Source organism: Dendropsophus ebraccatus, chromosome 3, assembly GCF_027789765.1.
Source record: "Dendropsophus ebraccatus isolate aDenEbr1 chromosome 3, aDenEbr1.pat, whole genome shotgun sequence".
In the NCBI taxonomy this organism is placed as follows: Eukaryota; Metazoa; Chordata; class Amphibia; order Anura; family Hylidae; genus Dendropsophus; species Dendropsophus ebraccatus.
Genome location: NC_091456.1, coordinates 50272610 through 50287768, shown reverse-complemented (window position 1 = coordinate 50287768; position 15159 = coordinate 50272610). Strand labels below are relative to the sequence as shown.

General features: G+C 43.3%; 1 protein-coding gene across 1 annotated transcript in view; it reads right to left on the bottom strand.

The window, feature by feature from the left end:
* LOC138785607 (myosin-6-like) overlaps positions 1-15159 on the bottom strand; it is a 452023-nt gene that overhangs the window by 39745 nt on the left and 397119 nt on the right. The gene's annotated exons all lie outside the window — the stretch shown is intronic.

Genomic DNA, 15159 nt, shown 5'->3' with positions numbered 1-15159 from the left:
GCAATGGTGGTGGGTATGTGAGGAGGCACATAGGGGGCAGTATGTGGTGCAGGGTACACATGGGGGTAGGATGTGTTCTTGTGAGAAAGTGGGGGCAGTATGTGAAAAAGGAAGCTTGGAATGGGAGGGGGGGGGTAACCGTTGCATAATAGATTCTCCAATGATTTAACTTTTTTATGTAGACTCATGTGGACAAAAAAAGTGGGACTCCATGATGAGAAGACCCTACTGTACCACTATACTGCAGCTACATGCTATGATGAGAAGACCCCGCTATACTGCAGCTACAAGGGGACAACAAGGGGGGACAACATAAGGGGGCATCTATATGGGGGACAACATAAGGGGGGTATCTATATGGGGGACAACATAAGGGGGAATCTAAAAGAGGGGGAGAGAGGGACAACACAGGGGGCGTCTGTAAGGGGGACTACACGGAGGGGGCCATCTATAAAGGGGTAATACACATAGGGGGACATGTATCATCCGGTGTACTGTTTAATTTCGGCGTAAAGTGCCGATATGCGAATTATTTTATGCGCAAATGGCCGATTTGAGAATATAATATTCGCATATTGGCACTTTATGCCGAGGGGGGAGGGGAGGGGGTGTGAAGGGGGTGGAACGGGCGGCAGGGACTTATCATTTTTTCAACTAAAAGATACGCCGAAAACCTACTCCACCTTTCAGGTGGCGTAGGTTTTCGGCTGTGCGCACCGACGCGCATGGGATTTATGTAGAGGCAGTCCGCCTCTACATAGATCTCCGTAGCGCCGGACATGCGGGGACATTTATAAGTCTGGCGTAAAAAAAACGCCGGACTTAATAAATGTCCCCCATAGTGTCAGGGCTACCCACTAACTGAGGGCGTAAAGGGGCCAATACAGATGTGCAGTTTGTAGAGAGATGAGGATGGTGCCAGAATGAGGAGTCTAATATGTCTGTCTGGCAGATTCTGTGGATTTGTGGCTCGGAGAAGTTCTCATAATGGCCCAGGACGGATGGAGAAGAAGATGAAAAGGGAAGAACTCTGATCAGAGAAGACGTCCCCTGTGAGTCACTGGATATAACTGCACTGTAATTTATATGGTGTACAGAACCTGTGTGGAGCTGCGTCTGCTTCTGTATGACTGGATGAGGTGATAGTGATCTGTGTACAGTGGATTTTGTTCAGTAGCAGTGGTGGTGTTTGTCAGTATGTAGTGTAATATTTGCTACTTGTAATCTGGTACTGTGTCTTATTGGCTTTAGCATACAGGATTTGGTCAGTAACAATATGGTGGTGATGGTAGTGGTTGTGGTGGTAATATTTGCCCCTTGTATACTGGTATTATTGTTAATATTGGTCAGTATACAGAATTTGGTCTGTAACAGTATGGTGGTAATAAGTATGGTGATAATATTTCCTTCCTATATACTGGTATTGTTGGTAATATCGGTCTTAATATCTATCTATCTATCTATCTATCTATCTATCTATCTATCTATCTATCTATCTTTCTATCGCATCGCTTGGTCGAGGAAGGGGGGCCCAAGCTAAACTCTTGCACCAGGGCATTAGTGCATTAGTAAAGACCTAGTTTTAAAGTCATGAATTGCAGTTTAGACAGACAATTTAGGTTTGGATAATGTAAACAAAGAAACGCAATAAAATTGCAAAAGACTTAACAAAAAAATACAAATTTGGAAACACAGCCTATGGCTGGGTTCACACTACGTATATTTCAGTCAGTATTGTGGTCCTCATATTGCAACCAAAACCAGGAGTGGATTAAAAACACAGAAAGGATCTGTTCACACAATGTTGAAATTGAGTGGATGGCCGCCATTTAATGGCAAATATTTGCTGCTATTTTAGAACAACGGTTGTTATATTGAAATAATGGCAGTTATTTACTGTTATATGGCGGCCATCCACTCAGTTTCACCATTGTGTGAACAGAGCCTTTCTGTGTTTTAATCCACTCCTGGTTTTGGTTGCAATATGAGGACTACAATACTGACTGAAATATACGTAGTATGAACCCAGCCTAACAGTGCGGATAGAGGTCCAAATTTATGGACATGTAATACACTCATACACAGTAGTTTTTGTAATAATGCCACTGCAGTTTTTGAGCAAAAACTAAAGGCTTATTACATGGCACAATATAAAGGGGAAGTGAACGCCGACCTGTCAGGTCAGCACTTGTTTGCTTCTTGTTTCCCACTCACTACCTGTGCTAATATACGCACAGACAGCGAGCAGAAAACAGCAGGAGGGGCCACAGGGAGAAGCGAGAAGGGATGGCTGGATGATTCTTATATCATCCGGGCTGCCCATTGAAGTCAATAGTAGTCTAATGCCGGCTCTCCTATTGCATAAAGTAATGTGCAGCAGACCATCGCTGACGTGATCATAATTTTTCAAAATGTTGAAAGAACATGATCAGCCAACATTGTGCATGTTGGCTGATCGCAGTCTTTTAATATGCTCTATTACACCAAATGATTATCAAGTACGGCCGATAATCGTTTGTTGTAACAGGGCCTTAAAGTGTCACTGTCGTTATAATTTTCAAAATCTAAATCAACAGTAGATGTAATATAAAGCAAGTTTGCAATTACATTCATTTTTGGTTTTTTTAGTTATCATTGAAAACACGGCACTTTCTGAAACAGGAAACAATCCGAAAACAGAAAGTCCTGTGTTTCCCAGGTCACCTGAGCGCTCACAGAGACAAGGCAGTCATGTGATACACGGACAGATTGAGCCGTGACTCTCTGTACTGGCTGGACCAGCACAATTCTAAAAATCTCCCTTTAGGAGCCTTGACCTGGATTTCTGGTAAGTTCAGCTTTGTTTTACAGCATGATAACAACAACAACAACAACAAAATAAAGAATGTATATTGCAAACTTGTTTTATATCACATCCACTGTTGACTTAGATTCTGAAAGTTGACTGTGACACTTTAAGAGTGGGAACTATAAAGGAATGACTTATTCTTCTTCTCGCTGGATCCACTTCTAGCTCTGCAGTGGCAGTTTTCCATAAAAATTGCCATGTGTGACAGCAGCCCTAACTCACAGTCATCACTGTAATGCGAACCCAAGTTGAATTACTTTAAAGTAAAAATGACATAATAATCATATTGATAATGCATCAGTTATAAAAGCTATCCTCAAACAGTTTGGTTGTTTGGCTGTCTTATTCTGTACAACCAGCAGTGAGCACTCTTTACACATACAACCAAGTATTTTCTCCATTTCTCTGCCCTTCATCTGCAGGTTTTGATTGAGTTTCTAGAGAACTCAACCATAATCTTTCTACAAATGAAAATTGTAATGTGCTTCCTCTGCGTTCCTTCCAGTAACAGACGGTAATTATAACAATTGCACATTACTGGTGGTGAATGTCTGCATAATTATGGCCTGTGTACTGGCCTGCACTGTAGGAGGATACATGGGGCCGTCCTATATAAAAAGCAACAGACTTGCAATACAGATGTAGTTTTACTTCATTACTACTATGTTACATTATTTTTCTTTAGACAAAGTCATTCAAAAATGTTGAAATCTTCACATCAAACATACTTGCATGTATATATATATGTATATATATATATATATAAATATATATATATATACACACACTAATTACTAGGCTTGATCGAACAGCGGAAAAAGCTAGGTTCGATCAAACTCGAACCTAGCCAGACCTTCCGCATTTGATTCCTGATGCCTTCCCGGTCCGTGGGGGAGAAGGAGACATCCCCAGGAATTCAGGGATTCAGCCTAGCTAATAGGCTGTATCCTGGAATTCCAGGCGGTCCCCGGGATATCTCCTTCTTCCACACGGACCGGGAAGGCATGAGTAATTAAATGCGGAAGGTCCGGCTAGGTTAGAGTTCGATCGAACCTAGCTTTTTCCGCTGTTCGATCAAGCCTACATATTACTTACATATGTAATATATATATATATATATATATATATATATATATATATATATATATATATATTGTGGCATAGTGGGGCTGTAAGAGGCAGTTCTATGCCTCTGGAGTGGGAATTGGAGTTCAGGTGAAGCTCCTGGTCCAGATACTCCACTCCAGCCTTAGAGCTAATGAGGCTCTGAAACCACCTGGGGGGGGCGTGCGATCGGTGCTGCGGGGGCGATCGGGCGGCCGGGGCTGCGGGGGGGCGATCGGGTGGCCGGGGCTGCGGGCGGCTGGCTGAAGCATATACTTCACCTGGTCCCCGCTCCGGCTTGCTGAAGACATCGGGAACCACCGGAGCCGGGATCAGGTGAAGTATCGGCGGCCGGGGGGTTAATGGGGTGGGCTGCAGACAAACTCGCAGCAGGGATGTACATCCCTGCTGCGTGTTTGTCTGCCATTAAAAGCATAGGGCCGGGATCTGCAGCGAGTCTCGCTGCAAAAACGCAGCATGGAGACTCGCTGCAGACCCGCCAAGTGGGTTTGTAACCTAAAGAATATAGTTGCCATGGGTCTAGCAGAGGACTATGTCAGACGTATATGGGACATACAGCGCCGTGAGGACATGGCCAAACAGATGGGTGATAACTCTGCGCAGTTTGAAGCAGAGCGGGAGGCTGTTGAGGCCCAACTGCAAAGGACATTGGATAAGCAAGCTTCTGTACAAAGTGCATGTACTGCTACACCCCGCACTGCACTGCAGGGGGCTGCTAACCAGAAAGCACAGGGGTCCAAGCCAAGTGGTTGCTATACCAAGGTCCCAGATGCATCCTTGTCTGATTCCCCAGATAAAAAGCATGAGGGTGCCGTCCCTAAAGCCAACCAGCCAGAGCCAGGCTTGAGATGTATGAGAATGGACTGTTGTGTAATTGGATGTGCTTTTGCCCAGTGCCCAAGTGTTAAAAAGTCACTTCTGCAGAGGAGCCATGATGATGTTGCTAGGAGCAACCAACCATAACAGCAAGCGGCAGTCACTGAGCAGAGAGCGCCATGTTGGAGGTGCATGGGAGCGGGTGTCTGTGCATCTTATTGTCCTCTGGTCAGGAGATCAGAGAAATTTAAACCAAAAACCTGTGAATTGCTGGTGGGTGGAATCCCACTGCTGGTTGACCTGGATTGTCGCCAGGAGGTGTCCAGGGTCCACCCGGATATTATACTGTTCGTTAAGAGTCGACCAGAGCCGTATGGTAAGACTATTCTAATTGACTTTTAGGCTGGGTTCACACTACGTATATTTCAGTCAGTATTGCAACCAAGACCAGGAGTGGATTAAAAACACAGAAAGGATCTGTTCACACAATGGTGAAATTGAGTGGATGGCCGCCATATAACAGTAAATAACTGCCATTATTTCAATATAACAGCCGTTGTTCTAAAATAACAGCAAATATTTGCCATTAAATGGCAGCTATTCACTCAATTTCAACAATGTGTGAGATGCGGAAACATAGTGAAAATGTGTTGTGTATTCTCACACCTAAACTATGTTCCTACAACAGCTGTGCTGTGCCCAAAAGATATCTCCGAAATAAAAGAAGGGGAAAAAGTGACCAGTGTGAATATAGTTGTAGACTGAAATGTTGCATGGAGATAGCCAGATGTGCTTGGCCTGGTAGGAAACCATATGCACGTGGCTTGTCTGAGAGCGCCCCCTGTGTCTATGACAGTAAGCCTGGTGTGGGTGACTGTGTTACAATGCAGAGCAAGATAGACCTGAGTGGTGCATCCAGTTGGGTTAGCGAGGGTCACACAGTAGTAGCATTCAGTAGGGTTAGCGAAGGTCACACAGTAGCAGCATCCAGTGATGTTAGTGGTGGTCACACGTTAGTAGCATCCAGTGAGGTTAGTGGTGGTCACACAGTAGTAGAACAGCCACCGCTTATTGTTATAGAATCTTTGTCAGGTCCCAGAAGCTGTTCCTGTGGCAAATGTGAACACGCCTCAAGTAGCAGATGATGAGATGGTGGCCAGAGAAGGTCCGGCTGAAGAGCTAGTGCCTCTTATAGGAAGTCTTGAAGCTGCTGAGGTTCATATAAATGGTGAAAAGGTAACTTTGGAGGAACTGAGTCTTCAGTACACAGATGTGCATGAAGGAGCTGAATTGAAGACTTTTCCTTTGGACACTGAAAGTGTCTGCAGTCTGTATGTTGCCCTGTCTGGAGTAAGAGGTAGTGAGGCCTATCAATCAATGTCTGAGCCGAGTGTCACTCATACAGTCCCATCCAATGTAGCTGGAAGTGAGAGGTTGCATGTTGCCAAGGGTAACAACCTGGATGTTACCAATAAGGGAACCCAAAATGCATGTCAGAGTAAAGACTGTGTGCATGCGGAGACTGGTTCTCAGTACAGCCGTCCTATGTATGTCTCCACTTATGGACGTGGTCATAAAAGAAATGAACGGCAAAGTGAGAAAGTGGGGTACGGTGTTCCTGTATTATGGAGAATGTGGGGAAAACAAAAATCTCATGAAAAGTGTGATGTGTGTCCCCAGAAAAAGAAAATAAGTCATGAATGGTGTCACATCTTACCCCAATGTAGGACCTTTGACCCAGGAGGGGGTGTTAATAAAGTGACAAGTCCTATGGCCTTTGTCAGGGGGGGAGGATATGTGGCATGGTGGGGCTGTAAGAGGCAGTTCTATGCCTCTGGAGTGGGAATTGGAGTTCAGGTGGAGCTCCTGGTCCAGATACTCCACTCCAGCCTAGAGCTAATGAGGCTCTGAAACCACCTGGTGGCGCTCCAGAGACTAGAGACTCCAGAGCTTTCCAGGTGATGGCTCCCAGGTGAAGACTCCCAGGGTGGGAGAACAGGCAGCATTAGGCCTGTGGGAGCTGCAGACAAGAAGTCTGGGTGAGACCAGTGTACCTGGTCAAGAGGAGCAGTAGGCTCAGAAGTGCAGCTAGGGAAGCTGTAATGTGTTAGTCAGTGGCTAGACAGCCCAGGTTTTATTTTATTGGCAGTGTTGCCTATGTCTTGTGTTTTTTTTTGAACGGATAAATAAAGCTGACTGTGGTCAGTATAAAGCATACAGCCCTGACTGGACTGCAATTTGTGATGTGCCAACCGTCTCAGGCCCAGGAGATGGTGATCCCAGCGGGTGAGTAACCCCCAGATTGTCACTATATATATATATATATATATATATATATATATATATATAGCTAAAGGCCCTATTACACGGAGTGATGATCTGGCTATTGCTCTGTGTAATAAAGACAATGATTGTTGTCTTTTAACATGTTGAAAAATCATTGGCCGCCGACCATGCATTAGTACGTGTAATAGCAATGAGCAGCTATTACGACTGATGATTGTGTAAAAAAATAATAAACTTTATACATACCTGTCCGCACACCCCATTGTTCTTCTAGCTTCTGCCTGCTCCACACAGCTGCCGCTGGAACTCCAGAGCCAGTCTCTGAAGTGACAGGCCGCTCAGCCAATCACTGCTGAAGTGATGTAGTGCATTCTTGCCACTCAGTTATTTCTCTCAGTCCCATCGACTTTGAATGAAGTGGTAACACGCATGCTAAACCTTTCCTCTATTCTGGACCCCCATGCACATCCCAGAGGTTGAACCCTGGCAAACAGACACTTATTACCTACACAGGAGAGGCGATTGATGTTTCTTGAAAAAACCTCTAACAAATATAATAGGATTGGTCCTGGCTTTTTAACAGTTGGTCCATCTGTGACCTAATACTCCGTAGATAATGACAGAGCATAAAAAATATTGGTGCGTCCTTTGTGTACTAACGTATGTACTTTACTGCAAACACTTAGCCGACTGCGCACTGTGTACCAGGCGCAGGAGCGGCCAGATTTAGTAAAAGGTGTGCAGCTCTAGAAAATTCGGGGGAAATTTGTGTCTGAAACATGTCTCTAAAGGGGCTTTCTTGGAACTTAAACACTAATGACCTTTTTTCGATATGCTATCACAGTTCGATCAGTAGTGGTCTGACCTGACCTGACCCCCTACAGATTGGAACATTAAAAGGCCGGTGATGCTTCTGCAAAACTGGATCTATTCTTTATTAATTTAAATGTGATTACAAATTACATGTTCACTTTTTTATGTTTGATAACTTGATGTTGATCACTTTAAGGGGTTGGCCACTTTATAGTAAAATTTTTCAATTGTACACTGAACAATTATACTATAAAGTGTCCAGCTGCTTAAAGTGACACTGTCCCCCCTTTGTGCATTCTGACATCTCTACACAGGTGTAAAGGGTAAATTTAGCATTTTCCATACCTTATTCCATATCATACGTCATGGTGTTTGTTCAAGTAAAAAGTGACCTTTTATCAACTGCAGATTGTATTAAGTGGGCGTGGACTCGCGGCATTGGCGCCACTTAGCACTGTTGACCCCGCCCCCTTGATGCCCATTGGTTGGCCGACGTAAAGGGGGTGGCGTCTAGACCTTTCGGTCTGCCTGTTTCAATGGCTGACGAGGGGGCGGGGCCAACTGTGCCGTTATGGGCGAGGCTAAGTGGCACTAATACCACGAGGCCCACTTAACCCAATCTGCAGTTGATAAAAGATGACTTTTTACTTGAACAAGCACCATGACGTATGATATAAAATAAGGTATGAAAACCGCCAAATTTACCCTTTACACCTGTGTAGAGATGTCAGAATGCAAAAAGGAGGTGACAGTGTCACTTTAAAGTGATCAACATCAACACTGTTATCAAATATAAAAATAGTTAACATGTAATTTTTAACCACATTTAAATTATCGGGTAGATCCAGTTTTGAAGAAGCAATACTGACAGCAGCTACCTGTGTGCCTCATAGAGCTAAAATTATACACCCCTTATCCAGGCTGTGCTGCCCTGCTCTTTGGTGATTCTGTCCATAAGATGGACGAGTATGGAGCAGCATGTGACCATGCCCCGCCTCCAGTGTCCAACACTGAGCCTGTATATGCCTATGGAAGACAGAGGGAGGGGCATGGTCACATGCTCCTCTATGGTTGGCCATCTTATAGACAGAATCACCACACAGCAGGACAGCTCAGCCTGGAGGAGGGGAGTCTGATTTTAGCTCTATGAGGTACACAGGGAGCTGCTGTCAGTATATAGAGTGAATACACTTACTAATACTGTACACTGAGCAATTTTGTTATAAAGTGGCCAACCCCTTTAATAAAGAATTGTTCTTATTTTGATACAGCGGCATAACTACAGAGGTTGCAACTAGTCCCCTAAGCCAGGCCGCCCTTTAGTGTTAAGGCCACCATTAGTTTTATATTGTAGTTGTATCAATGGATCACAGAGACCAATCACTAAGGGGAGGCCATGCCTTACTAACAAAGGAGAAAAGAGAACTGCAGAAGGGGAAAGCTGAAATTTCAGAGCAACACGTCTGACATGTCAAAAGTTTTTTGGTGACAGGTACACTTTAAGTGGGACAGTGGCATATTTACTTACTCCATGGGGCATAGTGGCAATATTAGAATGATGGGATACAGCATAAAGTAGTATTATATTCAAAGCGCATAGCATGTGGCAGTATTATATGTCGGAGGCACAGCATGTGGTAGTATCTAGAGCTAGTATAAAGGCTGAGAATTCAAAGACATCTAAGACATTCTGCTTAGTTGAAAAGTAGAAGTAAAGGCCCAATTACGGGAAGCAATTATCGGACGCATTTTTCCCATTATCAGCCACTACGGCCGATAATCGCTTTGTGTACTAAAAGGCAATGATCAGCCAACATGAACGATGATGTCAGCACTCGCCTGCTCGCTACTGGAGATCGCCCTGTGTAATAGAAGCTTAATACTGGAAATCCTAATGGAGGTCTGGACCATGTAGAGAAGAAAAGGAAAGTGAACGGCACTGATCAGAGAAGAGCTATGAGTTCTTAATGGAAATTCTTATTAAGCCTGCGATAATACTGCAGTGACGGATACTTCACACTTCAGTCGCAGATTTCAACCTGAATTGGCAGTTGGTTTCTTTGATTATAAGAATAATAATAATTTCCCTACAACATTAGAGATCAACAAACCTTGAGCGCTCTCGGGTTCGTCCAAACACAAATGCACTGCATTTTATTACCGGGGCTGAAAAAGTTGGATGCAGCCCTAAGGCTGCCTGGAAAATCTGGATCCAGCCATAGGTTTTTGTCCATGTTGCCCCTAGGGCTGCATCCAACTTCTTCAGCCATCAGAGTCAAATTCAGAGCCTTCAGGCTTGGACAAACCCAAGTATGCTCAAGGTTCGCTAATCTCTACGCAACATACTATACTGCAGACATCCAGAACTCTAGGTAGTAAACCTGGTCACTATTCCCCTTAATGATCAGGCAGGGCACTCCTAAATAACTCTGCTTGATCATAAAGAGAACACAGTCTTCCCTATCTCATCCCTACACACCATCTCTATGATTAGTGCACAGAACAGACAGGAAAAGCTGAGGCCTAACCACTGGACCCTAAGGGCCGTATTCTATGGGCCGCGCAGGGCCCGATCAACGATGAAAACGAGCGCCGATCTCCTATTCTATGACCTGACAATCGTTAGCGAGGGCTGCAGGGACATCGTTACCGATGTCCTTGCAGCCCTTGCAGCCCTTGCAGCATACATTACCTAGCAGGGCTTCTCCTTCGTTCCGTCTTCCTCCCCGGGTCCTGCGGCGCAGCATCAACTCCGGAGCGGCCTGACTGAGCTGTCAGACTGCTCAGCCAATCACTGGCCGCGGAGGTCCCGGCCTGTGATTGGCTGAGCGATCTGACAGCTCAGTTGGGCGGCACCGAAGCTGATGCTGCACCACGGGACCCAGGGAGGAAGACGGAGCGCAGGAGAAGCCCTGCTAGGTGATGTATGCTGCTTCTCAAAGCGTCGGTTGCCCGCCGCGCACCGCTTTTCCACGCATCGATGCGTGGTGGGTGACCGATGATTTTAGGTTTGGGCCTAAATAAACAATCAGCCGATGACATGATCATTGGCTGATCGTTTTCTCTACTCCACCGAGCGATAATCGGCCGAATCGGGCCGATTCGGCTCCTTATTGGTCCGTGGAATAGGCCCCTAAATATTCAGCATTCAGGTGAAGTCTAGAATAAAGTGGAGTTGAAGAGGGGGTCAATGAGGTTTCAAGATGAGTTTGCGCAGCTACGTTTTGATAGCAGCCTTTTTCCATAAATATGAATAAAATGCAGTAGTCGTTATATACATCTTCTTAAATGTCACTATGTCGGAAGATTTTCCCAGTCCCTTTGACAAAGGGTCTAAAACACGCCAGCAAGTGCTGTGCCCCTTTACTTTCAATTTGCTTCACTCAAAGATTTCCATTAGGGACGCTGATGAGGCATTACAGTCGCATTGATTTTAAGTGAACCCTCCAAAGGCAGAAGGGGCATCAGCCATAGTCTCAGCTCACAGATCCCCACTGATAATGTTTTCTGACATCTTTCAGTGATGTGCTTGGTGATATTTAAAGGTCTATACACTTTTTTTTTTTAACATACTGTACGCACTTTAAATGTACTGTATATTTGTTTCTGGGAAATTCAGACACTAATATGGTCACATTACAAGCTTGGAAATGGATTGTGACTCAGCTTTCCCAGTCCTCTGCTTAATGGAAAAGCTTTCTATTATTCAGTAATATAAGTAATACAATCAGTACAGAACTAGGCTAATATTTGCGAACCTGTGAGAACCCCCCTTTGGAGCTGTAATGACAGCCAAACGTGTTGTAATCTTTTCCTAATTTAAAGCAGACCATGTGTTTAAAAGGCTAAGTTCACACTGTGTAAAAAGGACAGATGTCTTTCACAATAAGGGCCATCATTGTGCAAATAATGTCCGTTAATTAACAAATAGTGGACGTTATTTGCACAATAAGGACTGTTATTAAGAAAGATGTCATTTTTACATAGTGGGAACTTAGCCTATGTATATAAATGTGACAAACATAGTCACTTTTAGATTATTCTTCACACGTAGAAAACAGAGCACTCATCTATTTGCTGTAAAGAGCCTTTATTTGTCACAGTGTATCAGTATAGGGAGGGGATGCATGGCAGGAATGCTCCTGGCAACAGCCATTTTATGCTAATCAGCACTTCATCCGGGCAGGAATTCCACCCATGGGCCCATTTGTCTACCTTGGGATAAAAGGCAGGTGTGGTGTCAGTTCCCTATAGACCGCATAGTCTATGGGGTTAACTGGGGGGGGGGGGGTGCGGCTCCCCTCTGGGCAGCGGCATATGTGGCCTCAGTGCATCACCTGACTCAGCCACAGGCTGCAGACATGACAGAGAACTGGTTAATTTTGGGGCCTTTTCAGGTTTTTTTTAGCCATTATACCATGTCACAGAGGCCTTGCGGTGCCAAAATATTTGTGTAAGACAAGTTGACGTTTCCATCGGTACCATTCTGGGGGACATATGGCACCCTGATCTTTTTTCATTAAATTTTTTATGAGGTGCTACGGAAAAAAACAACAACACAATTTAGCAGCTGTTTTTCACAATTTTTTTGTACACTGTTTACTAAACATTACATATGACGTGTTATCATTATTTGTCAGGTCAGTACAATTACAGTGATATCCATTTTATATAGCTTCAGTTTGTGTATCGCATATTGTAAGAGCAGTAATATTTTTATTTTTCCGCCAATGGAGTTATGTGAGGGATTTTTTTTTTTTTGCGGCATAAGCTGACGTTTTTAGTAGAACACCTTTTGGTTACATATGATGTTTTGATAGCTTTTTTCTATATTTTTTAGGAGGCGGGATTAACAAAAAATATGTCATTTTGGTTAGTTTTTCTTTTTTTTACGGCGTTACTTGGGTGGAATATTTAATGTAACAGGTGATTAGATGGGGTCATTATGGATGCGGCGATATCAAATGTATGTATCTTATTTATAGGGGATCATTTATAAAGGGGGGATGGGAAATGTGTGTATTTATTTATATTTATTTATTTAACTTATTTATTTATTGATGTATGTATTTGTGTGTTTTTTATCTTTAACTTTTTCAGGTATATATATAATACATTACAGCACATGATCTGTGCTGTTATGGATTATACAGTGTATGAGCTGTCAGTATTACACTGACAGCTTATACAACGATCAGTGTGAAACAGCCTCCTCCTGCTGCCCGACTGCCGCTAGTGACAGCAGGGGGAAGGAAGGAAAGCATGATATTCCAGGAACGTCATGTTGCAGGAACTACCTGCCTTACATGACTTTGTTGGAACATCACATTGTGGCAAGAGGATAAAAAAATATATAGATCATCTTGTAATGACACATTGAGGGGGATTTATCAAAATTGTCTAAATGTAATGTGATCTGTATTACATCTTTTGCCCTTAGAGTGCTTTTTCCCCCATGCCAAATTTATCCCAATGGCGCATGCTACAGTATAAATTTGGAGACCAAGCCACTTATAATGCCGCATCATTGCTATTTCGCCACTTTGACTCACATCTTCATTTTCACATCCCCATGAATTTTAAGTGAGTTGAATGGCTTTTTGTGTTTTTTTTTTTTTTTTTTTTTGCGCCATTGGAAAAAAAATCGTATTTGTTAGATTAGATGGGTACTGAAAATATATGTACAACCAGAACTATTCTGAGAACATATGTGAGTAATGTTAACCTTTAAAAAGTCACAAATTTTGCACAAAGATGCAATTGCGTAAAATTTTTTAATTTTTATACATCAAAAGACATGTTAATTGATGATAAATTCCCCCATTGCCTTTAACTATGATGTATTCCCATTATCTGAATTATGAGCTAATAGATTGGCTTTAAATAGAAACGTACTATGTTCAGCTGTGGATAATATTTGGATAACTAATAGTTAATGAAAAATTTGCCTAATAAAAAAAAATGCCTGTTTTGAGCCCTCGTGTTTCCTGTTCTTGTGCAGCTTATTTTTCATACAGTACCATGGCTTGTCATATCGCTACTGATACATTACAAGTAACAGTGTAACGTTTGCCTACAAAGTCTTGTAAAATGTAAACTTCTTTTGTCACTTTGGCCGCACACAGTAAAGGTTAAAAATCTCACACAAGTGACAAAGCAACTTGAAGACTTGGAGCTGAAACCATTCAGGTCACACAAAGGTCAGGGAACCTTGTTGTCTGTTTTTCCTCAGCTAACTTGTTTGGTTCAGTTGTGAAAAATACAGTTGTTTTCGGAGGAATAACATCACACCCCCTCATTCTGTCAAAGATAACAACCTAATTGAAAGCACAAAGCCCTGGTTTGTATAAAGAACAACCATGACGTATATAAAAAGGAAAAGCAATGAACACTTTAGGGGAGAGCAGATGTTCTATTTAGTATTAGGGTATATTCACACGGGCGTCTCGCATAAGAAATCCGCAGCTAAACCGCAGCTAATCCGCAACTAATCCGCAATACACATATTAATAATAATAAGAATAATATGTGTATTGCGGATTAGCTGCGGTTTAGCTGCGGTTTAGCTGCGGATTTCTTGTGCGAGACGCCCGTGTGAATTTACCCTTACAGAGAACACACAAAACATAAATACAGGTAATAGAATATAAATATGTATTAGTGCAATACACATTGTGCAGAAGTGTACGCATTATGTATCATTAATAAATAAATATTCAGTTAAAACATGGCTCTTCCATAGGAAGAATAAATAATATATTTCTGGGTATAAAAGCTACAATATAAAATTTGGATAACATGGTCTAAGCTACATATAAATAGATCCATTGTCCTCTTCCATTTACCTTTAGGCTATGTTCACACTACGTAAAAGTACGGCCGTTGTTGCCGATGGCAACAACGGACGTACTTTTGGCGCGGTGGAACAATGCCTGTTTCTTTATGGGATCCCGGCCGGAGCGTATACACATCGTACACGCTCTGTCCAGGATCCCATACGGGGACGCAAATAACTGACATGTCAGTTTTCTGCGGCCGGAATTCAGTGAATTCCGGCAGCAGAAAGACCTGTCAGTTCACACAGTGAAGCGAGCGGCTCTGCGGCCGGAAAGATCATCCGGCTGGTACTTAAGTACTGGCCGACATGATCCGTCCAGAGACTGGCCATTCCGTGACCCGGCCGGGGTCACGGAACGTCCGGTCTCTTACGTAGTGTGAACATAGCCTTAAAGGGGTTATCCAGCGCTACAAAAACATGGCCACTTTCCCCC